Source organism: Myiozetetes cayanensis, unplaced genomic scaffold, assembly GCF_022539395.1.
Source record: "Myiozetetes cayanensis isolate MyiCay16 unplaced genomic scaffold, myiCay2020 scf14, whole genome shotgun sequence".
NCBI lineage: Eukaryota > Metazoa > Chordata > Aves > Passeriformes > Tyrannidae > Myiozetetes > Myiozetetes cayanensis.
The window spans coordinates 8158310-8174419 of NW_026087048.1; the positions used below are offsets into that span (position 1 = coordinate 8158310).

The 16110-nt window shown below is 42.5% G+C and overlaps 1 long non-coding RNA gene across 1 annotated transcript in view; it reads right to left on the reverse strand.

Moving 5' to 3' along the window:
- Positions 1 to 1238: 1238 nt before the first annotated feature.
- Positions 1239 to 16110, reverse strand: part of LOC126636921 (uncharacterized) — a 44312-nt gene continuing 29440 nt past the window's right edge. The window contains exons 2-3 of the long non-coding RNA XR_007628152.1: positions 7670 to 7809; positions 1239 to 1953 (exon numbers count right to left, since the gene is read on the reverse strand). This is a non-coding gene — a long non-coding RNA (uncharacterized LOC126636921). The remainder of the gene's footprint in view (positions 1954 to 7669; positions 7810 to 16110) is intronic.

Sequence of the window (16110 nt, forward strand, 5' to 3'; positions counted from 1 at the left end):
TATTCTTTCCAAATGTGAACTTGTGTATTCACTCTGTCAGCACATCAGGCAGGAGAACTCTCCCTGCACCTTACTGCTGTGTCACTCTGACACATGGGGTTCATCTAACTCTAGGGTAAAATCTTTCCTGGGCTATAACTGGTGCACCACTGCCAGTCCAGGACTGACTCAGCCACAGTGAATTTCACCAAAGTGAAAATAAACATTGCAAGGTCCAAAAGTTTGTGATAGGGGGAAAGGAAATATCAGAGGTGGACTATGGACTTATTAATCTGTTCAGTTGCCAGGAAATATCAAAACTGTCATAAATTATTAGATAGCAATTTGCAGGGAAGCTTTCAGTTGCTAATCCTGCCCTTGTAGTAACACCTAATAGTTTCATTTACTTTGTTTGTAGGGAATGTGAGCTGGCAAATTGTGTAACTAATAACCTGACTTATGAGGATTAAATGGGACAAATTAGATACAGAGATCAGAGTGACTACTGCCCTATTTTAAAAGTTAGTTCCTGTAGCTCTGCATGCAGAAGTAACACAGCTCACTGGGAAATGTATCATCAAGGGATAGCACACTGAGCTAAAACGTTTGGGCTTTTAGTGCAAGGTATGGAGGCCAGTGATTCCAGTTCTGGTCACTGCTCTGGACAAGCATCTGCAGAGTAGACAGCAGTATCAAACTAGCACTCAAGGAGTGTTACAGCTCATTCCTCAAGGCAGTAACAAAAGATGTGAGTTTAGAGTGTCCCCATCCCTTAGTCTGACCTTCATCAGCTTTACTTTTAGCTTCAGAAATCTGATTCAACTGTTGTTGGAGAACACAATAAATATTTATAGAGTGGAAACTTTTGAACTGCTAGATCACCTTCTCAAGAAAAAAGTAGCTCTGTTATGACTGAAGTTTGTGTGAATTCCTTATTTGGATGCTCTGTTTCTGATGTTAATTCCTCACTCATTTTGCCTTAGTTTATTTCTTACCAAGTTAACTTAAAGCAATGCAAAATACTGAAAAATGGTTTTTCATTTTTCAGTTGCATGAGAGTATTTTCATATGAGGAGCCTGTACTGCAAAGTGGTTTCTGAATCAGTGTAACTGAGGCAAAAAGTCTCCTCATAGACAAAGGGGTGGTATTTTCCCATGCAAACACTTGGGACTGAAGTTCTGCTGGACTTCAGTTTTGCAATACCTTGCCTAAGACTTGGTAGAAAACTTCTAGGGTGGAGTGCTTGCAGTGTGGCTTCACTATTGGAATGGGCTGTCAGAGCTGCAGAGCTTATAGTCCAACTTTTCTTTACAGAGAATAAGAGTAGTCTGTGGTATTTCTCTCTAATTACACAAATGGTCTGAATGCTGGTCATGGAGGCACCTGATACCCGAGCCTTTTATGAGGGGATTAATGAGCATAAGTCTACAAAGGTCCCAAACGGGCTATAAAAACATGTGAGAGTGAGAATAAAGATCTCACGAGCATCCTGAAACCTCCAGCACAGATAATTGTTGAGCAAGAGGTATCACAGCATTTGTGGGAAACAAACAGGCTTTGCCACTGTCCTGGTATCAGAATTTTACTAACTCTCATTTATGGTTTTCTGCTAATATTCTTCTACCCAAACCATTCTTAAACTGCAAACAAGCTTTTGAGATAGTGATTTGTCAATGATGCTCATTGCTGTCTTAGGTGATCAGTTTGTGAGAAAGTTGGATCGGATTTTGTGGGTCTTTGAGATTTTTTAGTCCAGGTTTATCAGTAGTAGAGTAGAAGATCAGTAAGAGATTGAAGATGCTATTGTACTCAGGGCCTGTTAAAAACTTCCATGGGTGTTGGAAGAGTCTGGTTACTTGACACAAGCCAGAGCAAACAGGCAGATGGATGTCACACTGCATCTCTTCCACCTTCCAATGGCACGGCCATCATTTCTCATGCTTGAGGATAACATCAGGAATATCGTTCCCAACCTATATTCAATGAAGCAACAGAAAGAAGACTTGTTTAAACTAGTATATTCCTAGAACAGATGTCAGAATAGCACTGTTTTGTTTTCTTTTTGTTTTTTTGTCAAACCGGCTAAAAAAGTAATGAATTTGGTGTAAGGTTTAAGTAAATTGGTACACACCACAAAGATATCACTGGCATCTCCACCTCTGAGTGGACTGAGAGAAATGGCTTCAAATAAATGCCATGGCTCTGCAACTTTTACTGGCTTCAGCTTCTATTAAAATCAAGAACAGTTTTACTATTAGGTTAAATAGATTCAAGAGGAAGTTTATCATTACATTTGCTTTACCAAGACAGCTATATACATTTTAGATAATTTTAAGTATTTAGGCATTTATGTGTACTAGAATCCTTAAAAGCTCCAAACATACTCCCAGTGAAAAATACCTTAAATCCCCTGTTTGTGTCCCCTGGATAGCTGACCAAAATGTTGTTAATGGTGTGAAGGTTTTAGCCTTAAAGTACAAGGAATCTTTTAGTCCTGCTGAGGTTTAATGAGTGGGATTCTAAGCTGATTCAGCTCTTAAACAGTCGGATCATTAGTGCTGTATCATCTGTCACCTTTGGGTGATAATTAGAAAAAGAAAGTCAATAACAATAGTACATAACACTACTTTACCAAGATTTAAACAAGTTGTAATATTGTTGAACATCTATTGATGAGTCCAAATGTGCCACAGGCTATTGAGCACAAAGAGTGCTTTGATGCGATGTTTTCCATTATTAATTTGATGTGGTAGAGTTTGTAGAAGGGAGAACATTTGTTTTCATTTTATTACATGTGGGAAGAGATGAGATACTTTACATATTCATTTTCTTTTCTTCTATTGTTTATGCCACTAAAGCTTTTGAAGAACAGGCATTGAAGAAAAAAAGGAAAATCACTCAGTTAATAACATTAGACTCTTTGTTTACCATATCTCTGATTTGTTTTGATTTTTATTGATTTATTTGACCTCCAAAATATACATCCTATATATATGTTAGCAGCCCCTAGATGGCAGGGAAAAATCTAAGCGGAACTGTTTTTTCCCCAGAATAGAACAAGATCTCAGGAACTCACCACAGTGACACAAACATGGGTCAGGATTCATTATTGCATTACTTTAGCAGTCCGGATATTGGGCCTGATGTGTTTGAGATACCCCAGTAATGCAGTGGTCAGTTATTGTTACTTATTGACCACTTCCTCATCTGCCTGTTGGTTCTTCCTTTGGGTGATTAAACTCATTTGTAAAGAGCACAGTTATGGAAATCTCTTAAGAGCAAGGCTTTTGGAGTCTCTTTTATTGCCTTGTTTTGTCTAATTAATCCCTTAATGAAAATTCTTCCCTTTCCTCTAGTCTGTCTTTTTATGCTTTCTGCAACCACAATATGTTAACGCTTGGTTTGTGGATCTGCAAAATGCAGTTTTGCTTAGCTGTTGTGTCTCAGTGCTTTAAACAGGAAAGTTGTTAAGCCAAAAATAGAATACTGTACATAAAATACCTGAGTATAAAAGAAAAATGCCATTGCAGATTGACTAGATCCTTTCATAGAAACACAGCAGAGACAAGCTCTTTTCATTTCACATCTAGAACTTTCTGTATGAAGAGAGAAGGTCTAAGCTTGAAAGAAGGTCTAAATATCTTGAAATCAAGAAGTATGTTTTTCATTATCAGTTCAATTAAGATATTTTATTTCTCTTTCCTTGTGTTTGGAAATAATAGTATCAGTCCTGCTTTGGACCCTCAGAAGCATCAGATAGGATGAACAGGAATTGTTCATAGGAAATGTTGAGGCACTACATGTTGCCACTCTCGGTATGAGGTAGAAGCACTTTACATGCAACAATTACTTCCCTATAAAATATAAAGGGAAGCCCAAGATACAAATGTAACCCAAGTTCAGCCTGGGTTTTAAATTCCCAAAATATTTGGGATGCTTTTAAAGTAGGGGTTCTCCTTCAGTTGCATCACTTCTTTAAAACAAAACAATGTATTTCATAGGCACTGGAGAGAGAGGTTAAAGATGGGGTTAAAAGCTATTTGGTTCTTTTAGTAGTCAAATGTCCAGATTTAGTGAATGAAGATCAATGAAAAGCAGGAACTCACATCAGTAAACTATAAACCATAGAGTTTCAAGCTTTGGTTTTCTACAAATCTCAGTGACACTCAGCCTGTTCACATATGCCTCTACACAGAGAAGCAAAGCAGCTCAATTGCTTCCCAGCACTCAGATTTAGCAAGTCCCATTTATTATACGTCATGCCGAGACATTTCCCAGGCAAGGTATCCACTGCTAAATGTGGCTGCAAAGTCCACTCCTTAGACAAGGGGCAGAGAAAGGTGATTGGGTTTTCCTCCTGATAAGTAAACTCTACATAATCCTCGGGGATGATAAACTTTGTCTAAAGTCCAGAATCTGGGTCAGATTATTGGTTACCTCTACAGCAGTTACACCAGTAATGAATTTGGACCTCAGACTTGAAAACTCAAAATACTCTTTGATGTATATGACTTCATTTTGACATACAAACTTAGCCTATTTTTCAAGGTATGAAAACGCACAACAAACCTTTCAAAAAACCTGAAATACCTGCTGTTCCATGCAAACCAGACTTAACCATCTCAAAATATATGAAAATATAATTTAAAATAATATTATTGTAGAAAGTGTTAACTTGTCAAGGTGCCCAGCTTTAGGTTATATAACACCACAACCTCTCTAATTGTTGTAAAATAAACTCTTTATTCTTGCATAGCTTGAATTTGTATACTCTGTCTATCAGTCAAACTGATGACCCTTCTGTTATTGTGAGCCCTGAACAAAGTGATCTGGGAACACCTTTTGTACCAGCCAAACACTTTGCAGTGGGGAAGCTTAGCCAAGAGCCAGGCTCAGACAGCTGCAGGAGCTGCCCTGGGCATGAGGTGAGAGCAGGAGGGTGTCAGGGCTGCACGTGGCAGCGCTGTGCTGACCTCCTTCCTCCCTGCAGCTGTGGCAATAGAGAACCAAGTCCACCAGCAGCTGCTTTACAGCTCCGAGTCTCACAGCCCCTTCTGCAGTGGCTAAAGCTCAGCCTGGATGCAAACCTACTGTACCCAAGTGAAACTAGGCAAAGCATTTCTCACTGGGTTGGATACAGGCCAGAATCCTCAGAAACCTGTGGCAGGATCTGTAATCAGCTCAGCAAGTTAATTCCCTTTGCATCGATCAGCCCTGGCCCCCTCACTGAGGTAGCACTGGCCTCAGTTCCAGGTATCAGTGCTGGGCAGGGATAAGCAGAGAAATGCTCTCTCAGGGACCTGATGGGACTTTCTCCCAGCACACATGGCTGAGCATCTGATGTTTATAGTCCATCTGTCTACTTGGTTTGTGAACCTCTAGTGTTCACTGACCAGCAGTGCCAATGCAGCATTAAGTAGCTTTCCAGACAAATGAGAATTTAAGCAAATGTCTTATACATTATCCTTAAGATAAGAGTTGTTTTGTTTGTGTTTTTGGCCACTTGCCGCTTTCACCCTTTGAAAACCCACCGAAGCTGCTTCTCAGAACCTGTTCTGTCTCATCAACTTGCCACCCAAATGTTATCAAAGGATGTGGTGGCACCGTGCACGTGCAATGCCCAGTGCTGGTAGGTGGGACAGGTTTGGATGCTGCTCCCCAAGCCTCTGTGTGGGGGGCAATGCCCTATGGGCTCATGGGGCCCCTCTGCAGCAGCAAGGCTCCAGTGGGGTCCTTGTATTCTGGTTGTTGATTTGGGATCTTGAATCATTAATTAGATCACTGATGAGTCAATGCTTGTACAGTACTCTCTATTTTCTGTGTTGCGTAAGAAGTAGGAATCATTAGTAATTAACATTTGTTTGTTCATGTTTAATCACCTTCACATTTTTCTCCTCTGCCCCCTCTCTGCAGTAGCCCTCCATGGGGCAGGGTTGGTCACATGTGAGTTAAATGTAATTAGGCTGAAAGGTTGATGGTGAAAACTGAAATTCCCTCTGCACCTTCCTACTGACATTTTACTTCACTTAGGCTTCACTCAGGCCATCCTCTTCCTCTGGGGCTAGCACACATGTGGGTCACAACACAGCTTTAAAAACCACAGTCTCTCTGAGTTTCATTAGAAATTATTTGGCAGCTCTATTGAGGGACTGAAACGGCCTAAAAGTGACTCTCAGCAAGTCTTTCTTTCTGTCCAGAATAGATATATGCCAGTATGCAATAAATAGTCACTCATTATCAGAATGTTTTGTGGTTTTGCACTGATCTGTGTACTGCAGGAGGAACTTCTTCCCTTGTCTTGCTCCTGGTATCCTTTTTGTTAGAGATTTTTCTTTTGAAACTGTGTGGTTTTTCAGGTAACATTCAGAAACCATTTCTTTTGTAGTTGTTTTTGTAGTTTTCCTTGTAGTTCATTGATTTGTTCAAACCAAAAACTCAAAGCCAATCTCTAAGGCTGTCAGCCTATTTAGCTGTGGAGGAAAGTCCACCAACTTCTGTAAATAGAGATGATACCATGTGGCCCAGAGCTCTGTTGTAACTCAGGGCCTGCCTGGCAAAGCACTGCCCTCAGCCCCAGCTCCAAATAACCAGGGGGAGGCTGTTCGCAGAACCCCTTCCCTGCAGCAACCTGTGGCCAAGCAGCCATCTACAAATCATAGTGCAATAGTTCTCACACCTCCTCCTTTATTGTTGCATATTAAAATGACTTGTGCCAGCAACACTCTGTAAAGCAATAACCACACTGCAAGTTCTGAAGTTTTGTTTGATTTTTGTCTGGGGTTTTTTTTGTGGCATTTTTTTTTCTTTAAGGTGATTTGCCTTAAAATCTGGCCTGTTAAATAAATGATTACCTGCATTTGTACTTTGAAATTTTTAGATTTTTTTTAAAGGAAGTGGGTTTAGAAATGTCAAAATAAAGTTTGACCAAGATGTCATACCAAGGGATCATTCTGTCACTCCTGGGCAAAGGGGAAGACATGGAAATTGCTTTGCATAGTGGATGCTCATCATAGCAAAAGGTTTTGGTTTATGGTTAAAGACGTCTGTGATACTGAGGAGAGCAGCTAGTGGAACATCTTGGCTTTTGTGTTCCTTTTCACTGGCTGGCCTTTGCAAGACTCCTGTCACAGAAATGAAACCTTAGTGCAGGGCTGGCTGCAAGCATAGCAGCATCAGCAGCATTTGTTTCCCACTTCTACCACTTTAGAGCCTTTCTTCTTGCCATTTGCAAACTCTCAAGCCCCAACAACTGCCAAAACCCTCAAGGCAGATGAAAGGAAGTGGATCCATTTTCTCTAAACCAGCTCTGTGACATTTTATGAAGAGCCTCTTAACAGATCCAACACTAGGCATATTTTCATCTCTTCAGCTCAAGAATACCTTTTGAAGGCCAGTGGGGCCTGTAAGTGGGACAGGGATTAATGTAATCCCTTCCCCTGCCCCGTCTAGAACCTCTCCTGGAGGGAGTCTTATCTGCTCCCATCCTCTGCTGTCAGCCTGACCCCCTTACTCCCTGTACAGGTTCTGAACAGCTTCGCTCTTTCCCAGAGGATTACATTTTTCTGTCACAAAAGAGCTGCAAGAGTAACATAGAGCTTTATGCTCTTTTTTTTTGAAAAACAATGCATTGTGATATATCTTCTGTATGTAAAGAGTGGCATATAACTTAACAGAAAATTTAGTACTTACTTTCAAACCTTTAATTGGTAACTGTGGTTGGTGTCTGGGACTACCACATAGAGGTATTTTTTGTTATTCCTCTGTGCAGGTGATTCACAGGGCAGAGAATGAAGACATTTGTGTTCCCTTCAGTTATACATCAGCTGCAGCTATTAAAATGCAAGGAAGACCATCAGTTAGCTTATAGAGCCATAGATGATGATACCCCATCTCCAAACAGACAGGTTCTAGTGATAACCAAGTGTATAGGCTTTTTACACATTATAAATAATGTACAGCCCTGGCCTTTGGACATAACTGTTTTTTCTTAGAATGTCTTTCTCCTGGACTGGCTCTTCATCTGCCTTTGGAGGTAAAGGGAAAAAAGGGGAATTACTAGAGGTCTCAGTAGAGATCTCAGTGTATTTATTTTTCTTCTTTATAGAAGTAGACCTTGATATATATTTTCTAATACTCTATATGAAATTTTTGTCAACAACTTCACGCTTTTCTTGGAAGTGTATATATTCTTGGAAATGTGTTTATTTATCGCAGTTGCAGTATGTACACTGCCCCTTAGAGTTACTCTACAGGAAAGGGGCTCTGGAAAAAGGTACTTCTGTGAGCAGAGGCTTCATCAGGCAGGGAAAGTGTTAAAAAAGGGCAAAACTGAATCCGGGCAGTTATAAGATAGGCCACTCAATTTAACTTGCACAGAAACAACAAATAAGTGGAGAGACAAGACCGAGTCTAAACAACCAGAAACAAGTAGAGAAGAGTAAGAAGTCTGGGCAGCCTTCAGCCACCTTACTGGCTGCATACTGCCTAGGACTGACTTGGTGGAAGCTCTGTTCTGAGAAAAATTGAAGAAACTCAAATATGCAGTGAAAAAGACAGAGGTTTGTCATGGAGGGAAATTTCAGATGAAGCATGGACACACACTAGTGACTGATGCCACTGATACCCAGACACCCATCAGTACAGTCAGGGCAAAGGCTGATGTGCCATCTTCAAATTTCCTTCCAAAACAAGAGCTCAGGAAGACCCTGGCTGAAGTCACATTTCATTCACCTGTTTCCTGTTGCTTTCCACTTGCACCCAGAAACCAGAGGGACAGATCAAGACTTGTGTGCCCTACACACTGCACAGGCAGAGCATGAGAGTATCTGTCTTCAAAACTTCTTGGCACAGCTCTCATGTTTGAGCACAGCTAACAGAAAAGTATGGAAGAGACCACCATTTCTGTGTCCTCATCTTTTGAGTGGAAAAGTTTTTTATCCCGCACACAATTTTTATGCAGCAGACTGAATGCCGATAATTGGCCTTCATTACATCTTTGTAGGAAGAAAGGGAATCTGTAGTATCAAAAAAGGCTATGCAATACTTCCTTTTGTCATGGAAAAAAAAAGATTCTGTTTCTGACCCTTTAGGGCACATCATCCAATGACTTTGGGCTGATCATAATGTCTCCTTCAGATATTTCAACATACCCAAGAAACTTACCAAAACATTCAGGAGGCTACATCAAGATAGTGCATGTTAAGAATGTCCAATATCAAACACAACTTCATATTTAATGTAGACTAACTCAGACATGTTTCTGGCCTTATTAGAGGTATCTTGGCTTCATGGGATAAGTTGGAATTTAGGTTCTTGATATTACTACTGAGTGGGATTTTTTGTTTGCATATCATGGAGGAGCTGAAATCTGTGCAGACCCTTTTCCGGTAATCTTTGAAATCACATCTGTGACAGTTGAGGCATAAAGTTCAGTGAAAATTCACACAAATTCAAAGCATATGTTACAATGCTAAGAGAAAGTGGATGTGCATCTATGGCCACAGCAAAGTGGAGAAATGCTGAGTGTGTATCTGGAGGTTCATTCTCACCTGACAGTGGCTGGTAAATCAAAGCAAGCTCCATCGAGGTCAGAGGCAAAAAGGCACAGCAGTGTCAGGGAAAGCTGAACTTGGGCCCACATAGCCCATTAACTGACTTGGGTAACAGAAAGTCTGGACTCAGAAAAACCCTCGAGTTGCCTTTTTTTATTTCCCCTGACTTGCTCTTATTGATATACCACAAAACCAAAATTTATTCAAAAAGAGGTGCTTCACAGAACAAGCACAGGGAGCTTCTTAAGCTTGGGCCATTTCAGCTTTCTTAGGAGGAAATTAAAATAGTCTTTCTTGAGTAGGACTAACCTCAAACCAGCAACAGCCAATCCTGTGATGTTTCACTTTTGCTGCACAGTTTTGGGGCATGGGGGCTGCTCAGGGAGGCAGGTCTCCAGCCCCAAAGGACCAGGTGCAGCTGCTGGACAGTTTGTTGCCCTGGGGTCGCTGGGGGACCTCTCCAGAGGAGATTTGGCACCTGCAGCCTTCTGTAAACTGATCTTGGCCATAACCATTTCCCAGCCATCCCTCTCTCTGTCCCACCCTGCATCCTTTGGAAAAGTGCTTCACTGAGACTTCAGTTTTCCTTGGTTAAACATACCAATCCCCATCACCACCTCCCCACGTGTTTATTCAGTATTTGGTTTTAAGGGATAAGCAGGAGAGAGGGAATAAGAGGAAAATGCTGACATTCCTTCTCAAGTCTGGATTTGCTATCTTGTATCAACTTTAAATATCTTCATTTAAACCTAAATTGTTGTACATTTTTATAGATACATTTGTGCTCTATTGCTCTCCATTTACGTCCTGTGTCAATACAGTCGATCTTGCCCACATTTACATTCTGCAAACTATATGCTGCTGGAAGGTGTGTTTTTGAGTGGACTTCTGTTCATCCTATTTTGTATTTAATAGGCTGTTACCAGGAATATTCTCAATTCTACATGAATACTAATGACTGTATTTGCTTGGGGTCGAAAATTTCCTAGGAGCGTAGCACTAAGCGGAATATATCCAAATGCCCAAGAAGTTACTTTCAGGACCATTCAGATACTGTGTCACTGTGGCTTCCTTCACCAGAAAAAAAAAAACCCAAGAGCCAAATGATGACCACTCTCACCACAAAAGCAGGCAGAGAGGTGAGCTGAAGGGGGCAACAGCTGCCTCCTTCCTCCCTCTGCTCTTTTCCCAGTGACTTGTGATGTGTGACATTGTTTCTATGTGGGTACCTCAGCTGCACAAATATGGTCATTGGTTGGCATGGCAGGGCAAGGAGTCAAGGCTTCAGTTACCTGTTGCCCCAAATTCACCTGCCCTGGTGATAGGGAAGCCCACATGGCAGCCCTGGAGAGATGCTCTCACTTCCTTGCACAACTGCCCTTTCTTGGCGCAGCTGCATGGCCTCCACCTCCAAATAATGATCTTGTTTCTGAAGTGGAATGTGTAATAGGGGAAAGGAGGTGGCCAGAACTCAAATGAAGGAATAAAAAAGAGCAGATGAATCGATTTGGGGATATTCTTTTGATGCTCTTGCCCTCTATTTCTCTACTCTTCTTCCAAGCTCTCTGCAGTGTGAGTGCTGCTGGCCACATGGATAAGATTCAGCTTGCAAAAATGTATGCTTGCAGCAAGGAAGACTTACCCTTTAACCTTTAGCAGCCATTTCCTCAGAAAAGCACAAGTTTCATTTTCGCTTACAGTGAAAAACGTGTGGAGGGGGAAGGGGAAGGGAACCTCATCTCTCTGTAAAACAACCGAATGGTCCTATTTTCACCCTCTGAGCCAAACTTCACATAGCTCTTTTTGCATTATGCAGTGTGCCCTCAGGAAAGAGATCTGGCAGAAAAAGCAAATGCAAACTCTCTCGTTAGTCTTGAAAGACCTGGTCTTGAGCATTTGGGGTCAATCCCCTTCAGCGGGTTCATTTTTCTTCATTGCAGTTTCATGAATTTGGCCATAAGCAAAAAGCAGGGTTTAGTTAAAAAAAAAAAAGTCCTATATAGTATTCATTAAACAAAACAGAGAGTTGCATGCCATATTGGAAAAGTCAGGAAGGTAGAAGGAATTTCACATCCTTGCAATATATCCAGACATGTTGCAGTGTACTGTAGCACGAGCATCCACTGGGGCCAGGCCATGCTTTCACCTGGGGTAAGCCCATGTAACTCATGCTAGTAGCTCTAAAAACAGGACAAAGAAGAAAGACTTTTACTTGAAACTCTTGTACCCAAGTGCCTTTCTGCCTAGATAATGGGGTGGGGGTTTGCGCCTGGCATGACTTGAAAGATGAATAATAACATATAAGGACTATCAACTTTATTGAAAAGTCAGTGATTTTTTTTTTTAACTCCTCTCATCTTTCTGATGATCAAATACTATTACCAAGAGAGAAAAAGTTTAGTTGCAGCTAGAAGGGAAGCCAAAGCTCCCATCCCTGTTGCTTCCTGAGCTCCTGTCCTCCTCCTTGGAGGTTCCCCAGGCCAAGCATTGTGTAGGGTGATGGTGCAGCATGATCAGTTTCCCCATAACCCTCATCTTTGCTGCAGCATTGTTGTAAGCACCAGTGAGTGGTTTCTAGTTTTGTCAGTCTGCATTCTTCCACAACACCCAAAAGGGATGAAATAAACTGACTTTTTCCCTTATCAATTTGTGCTTTTTCACCTTGCCCAGTGTCCAGACCTGCAGCCAGCTCTCAGTGTGTTCTGGAGAAGGGCTGTCAGGTGGCCTTGCCCCTCTGCAGGGTTGCCCCAAAGGAGGGTGTCCATGAAGATGCTCTTGTCCCCAGTGCCCCAAGGAGCCCTCCAAAAGCTTTTTAAGTTATTTTTGAATGAAAAGTCTGTGATTTTATGAAAAATTTCACTTTCAAACTTTTTGTTGAAAACAAGTAGCATCATATTTTTCTCATGATCTCCAAAAGATGATCTGAATGGAGCCATTGGTCCCCCAACTGTAAGGACACCACTCGGTCACCAGCCTCCTGTCACATACACGTTTTAGGAACAGCAACTCTTGTGACCTTTCTCAGCACCCCCTAAGCCCTGCCAAAGCTCTGCTGTCTTTGCTGAGGTGAGCAGAGAGGAGAGCATCCCCTCCCAGGCAGCAAAGTGTGCTGAACACAGTGCTGTTGCTGGTACCTTTCACGAGGGGTCATTGTATACCAATATGCATATAGACCACAAAATACCTGGAAAAAAAATAAGATATCTTAGTAAGCAAGACGAAGAGACTTGACTGAAACTAAAGAGGTTGCTGGTGAAATACAAATATGTGAGAAATTCCCTCAATTTATTGTAATCTGATGGACAATTATTAATTCTTGAAATTTATTTTTTTTAAAAAAGGAAAATGTAATGGATTAATTCTCTTATGGAAGTCAACATAAATGACTCAGTTGTATGGGAAAAAAAGTGTAAAGGAGGGAGTTGACTGTGTGAGAATAGAGAGTGCATAATGTATTAGCATCAGCAACACAGCCTGATGGGTGAAGGCTTTTATACTACCTCTCTATTGATAGGTATTTCAACCAGCAGTAAAAAACTGCTCTTGACACTCATCTGCAGGGAAAAATATCCACATAGTCTTTGCTGTAGGACCAATTAGCCTGTGAAAGCAGCTGGGGGGAGGAGGGAGGTGCGGGATATAAATGCGGGATGCATCCACACTTGATTACTCTAATGAAATGTCCATTGATTCCTATAGATTAATGTGAGAAGAACGGCAGCTGCGGAGTGGCTAACACCTCTAGGTCAGCAGCTCTGTGTGTGTGTGTGGACGTGTGTAATGGAGGGGGTAGCACAGAGCCAGACCAAGGTAGACAAGGGAGGGTTAGTGCGGCTGCAGAGGGAGAGGTGCTGAGGTGCGTGGACGTGACAGCCGGCGATGGAGGGAGATCTGCGGGAGGCCACAGCGAGGGGCTGCAGGGACAGCGCGGTCCCTCCCTGCCTCTCTCGCTGCCGCTGCCCCTCGCTCCCGTTTGACTTTGCTGTAAGGCAGGCTGAGCTCACAGGTCATCTGTTTTTGTTAGATTAATTTGATTCAGCATGTAGGAATAGAGGGCTGAGCGGGCTAATGGCTCTCTGCAGGTGACATTGGGAATGGTCAACACTCGCATCCTCCTCCCCCATCCCTGCGACTGCAAAGAGAAGTCCCTGACGAGGGGCTCCCTCGGTGTCGGGGATGCCGGTCCCGCACCGCAGCCCCCGCGCCCGGCATCAGCTCACTCCGGCGAGCTCCTCACGTCTCAAATACTAATCCCTTATCTCTTGCACCGTGTCATGTAGAAGGACTTAATTACAATAAGGGGCGAGGGATTTGCTGAGTGACTGCAGTGCTTGGCGCGAGGCTGCTTTTATTGCACAGGGAATGGAGTTGCCGGGGACCCTGCCATAATTGTCACAAGAGATGCACTGTATCCTCTCATGCAGTAATTCTTGAGTTTTGTTGTTGAAGGTGATGTGCAGGCAGCAAACTGCCTCCTCTGCAAGGGAAGCCTAGAGGAGCAACCCACAGTGTGGCATCGCAGCAATAAATTGCACTGTGAGAAGGGGCTGATACAGAAATATGGAGGGGTGAAATACTTAGGCTGGGATTCTAGAAATTACATTTCAGAATAAACAAAAGTTTATTCTAGGTCAGATTCTGGCTGGGATAGCCTCCCACAATTGTACACGTTGTCTGGTTCCTCTGGTCAACAAGGAAACAATACAATAAAGGAAAATCTGGCTCTGTTACTTATTATTGAGGACAAGGAGTTTTATAGGTGCATTGCACTGCGAGGAGAGTGTCTTCAATTAAGAACGCAAAATAACTAGACACATTGTGACTTGTTTCAGTTGCTTTCAGTGCACACTTCACCACATCACTGTAGTACTTAGGAATTCAACCTCTGCCAAAAATTTAAGAAACAATGTTTCTTAGCAATACATGCAAATGAGGTCAGGCAATTGCAAGACCCACATGGCCCTGCAAAGATCAGGGTCCTCCAGGAAGTGCAAGATCTGATGCTGGGTATTAAAATTCATGCTATATCATGCTAACTCTGGAGACAAGATAGATCCTAACTCTAAACCAGGGTCTTGAGCAGCCTGCTCTTGGTTTGGCAGCAATTGGCAGCACTTACATCAAATGCCAAAAACTGATGCTCAGAAACAGTCTGTTCTCTTATAAATGTGCATGTAAACACAGGCAGAAAGAGGTCCACGTTTGGGGCAATGCAGAGTTTTTCCCAAGGCAAGCTCTCTGCTGAGCCCAACACTGCCAACACCAGGGCTTTGGCACCTCTGCTGTAGAATTAATCCTGTCTTCATGCAATCAAGTGACAAAACTTTTCATCACCATCTGCAGAGCATAATTTATCCCTGAAAGCACAAATAAATACAAACACATGGTGTGCAGGTTGCAGTATTTCCCCAAGACAGCTCCATAACCCCTTACCCTTAACAAACCCTGCTCCTTCTTGGCGGGTGCGCAAACCCCACTGGAGAGGGTGGCTGGGACTGAGTCTGTGTCCTGCCTGCAGCCACAGTGTCCCCAGCTGTCCCACCTGGCAAAGGGCCCCATGGGTGGGCAGGAGGGATTTGGCCTCAGTGTGCAGTGCTGACCTTCACTACTGCAGTCAGACCTCCCCAAACATGCTGCCACCTCTGATCACTATAAAACATGGGCTTCTAGTTGAAAGGTTTTATTTCTGTCTGTTCAAGAACCTGATTATCAAGGATTTCTCCTTTTAGTTCAAGATTTTTACTTCTTCTTAACCACTATTTTACTGCTATGCTCTCTCCTGCTTTTCTAAGATAAATAACTGTATCCAAGCAAAGATTTTTGTCATGCTGCTTTTCCAGAGCAGCAGGACGTGCAGTGTGCTGTCAGCGTAGGTGCAGTATGTGTAAGGAATTAAAATGCAGTGCCTGGGTACGTGTGGCCACTCCTGTGCATGGGGTGCCTGTGTGTGTGCAGGTGGCCGGGGCACTGGCAGAGGGGGCTGTCCCTTTAAACCTGGCTGGTGTATTTTTAGAAAGCATAAATAGGCTGCATTCTCCCACTTGCTCACTATCCGAGACATAAAAAGGAAGGGCTTTCTGCCTTCTTCGAGTCTCCTTCCCCTACTGGCACCATATAAGTCTGTCTTTTAAGCAGTACAGGCCCACAGCCCTTTTTTATTTTATTTTTTTATTGAGAAGCTGCAGAACTCTAACCGGTGGTTCAATAAATTGTATTACATCCCCTTCGTACTGAATGCCCTACAAGCTTTGGCTTTCCATGTGTAATTGCAAGCTGTTATTAGCCCAGAGCTTTGTCCGTTACTGTGCCACACTATTGCTGAGCGGTCAATTTTTTTCCCCTGCCATTTCCTTTGCTCACACCATGCTGACCACGTTGGCCAGGGGCTGCCCGAGGTTTATAGTGCAGCATTGATTTTTCTTTTCTCTCAATACTGACAGAATCATAGATCCAAGGCAAATAAAGAAATGCATTCTGTGGTGATGAAATGTCTTTCGTTCAGCCTGGATTGAATCAAAGGCCATCACAGAAATGTTCTACTCTAAAATGCTAGTGAAGCTTAAGGCATTGTTGGAAAAT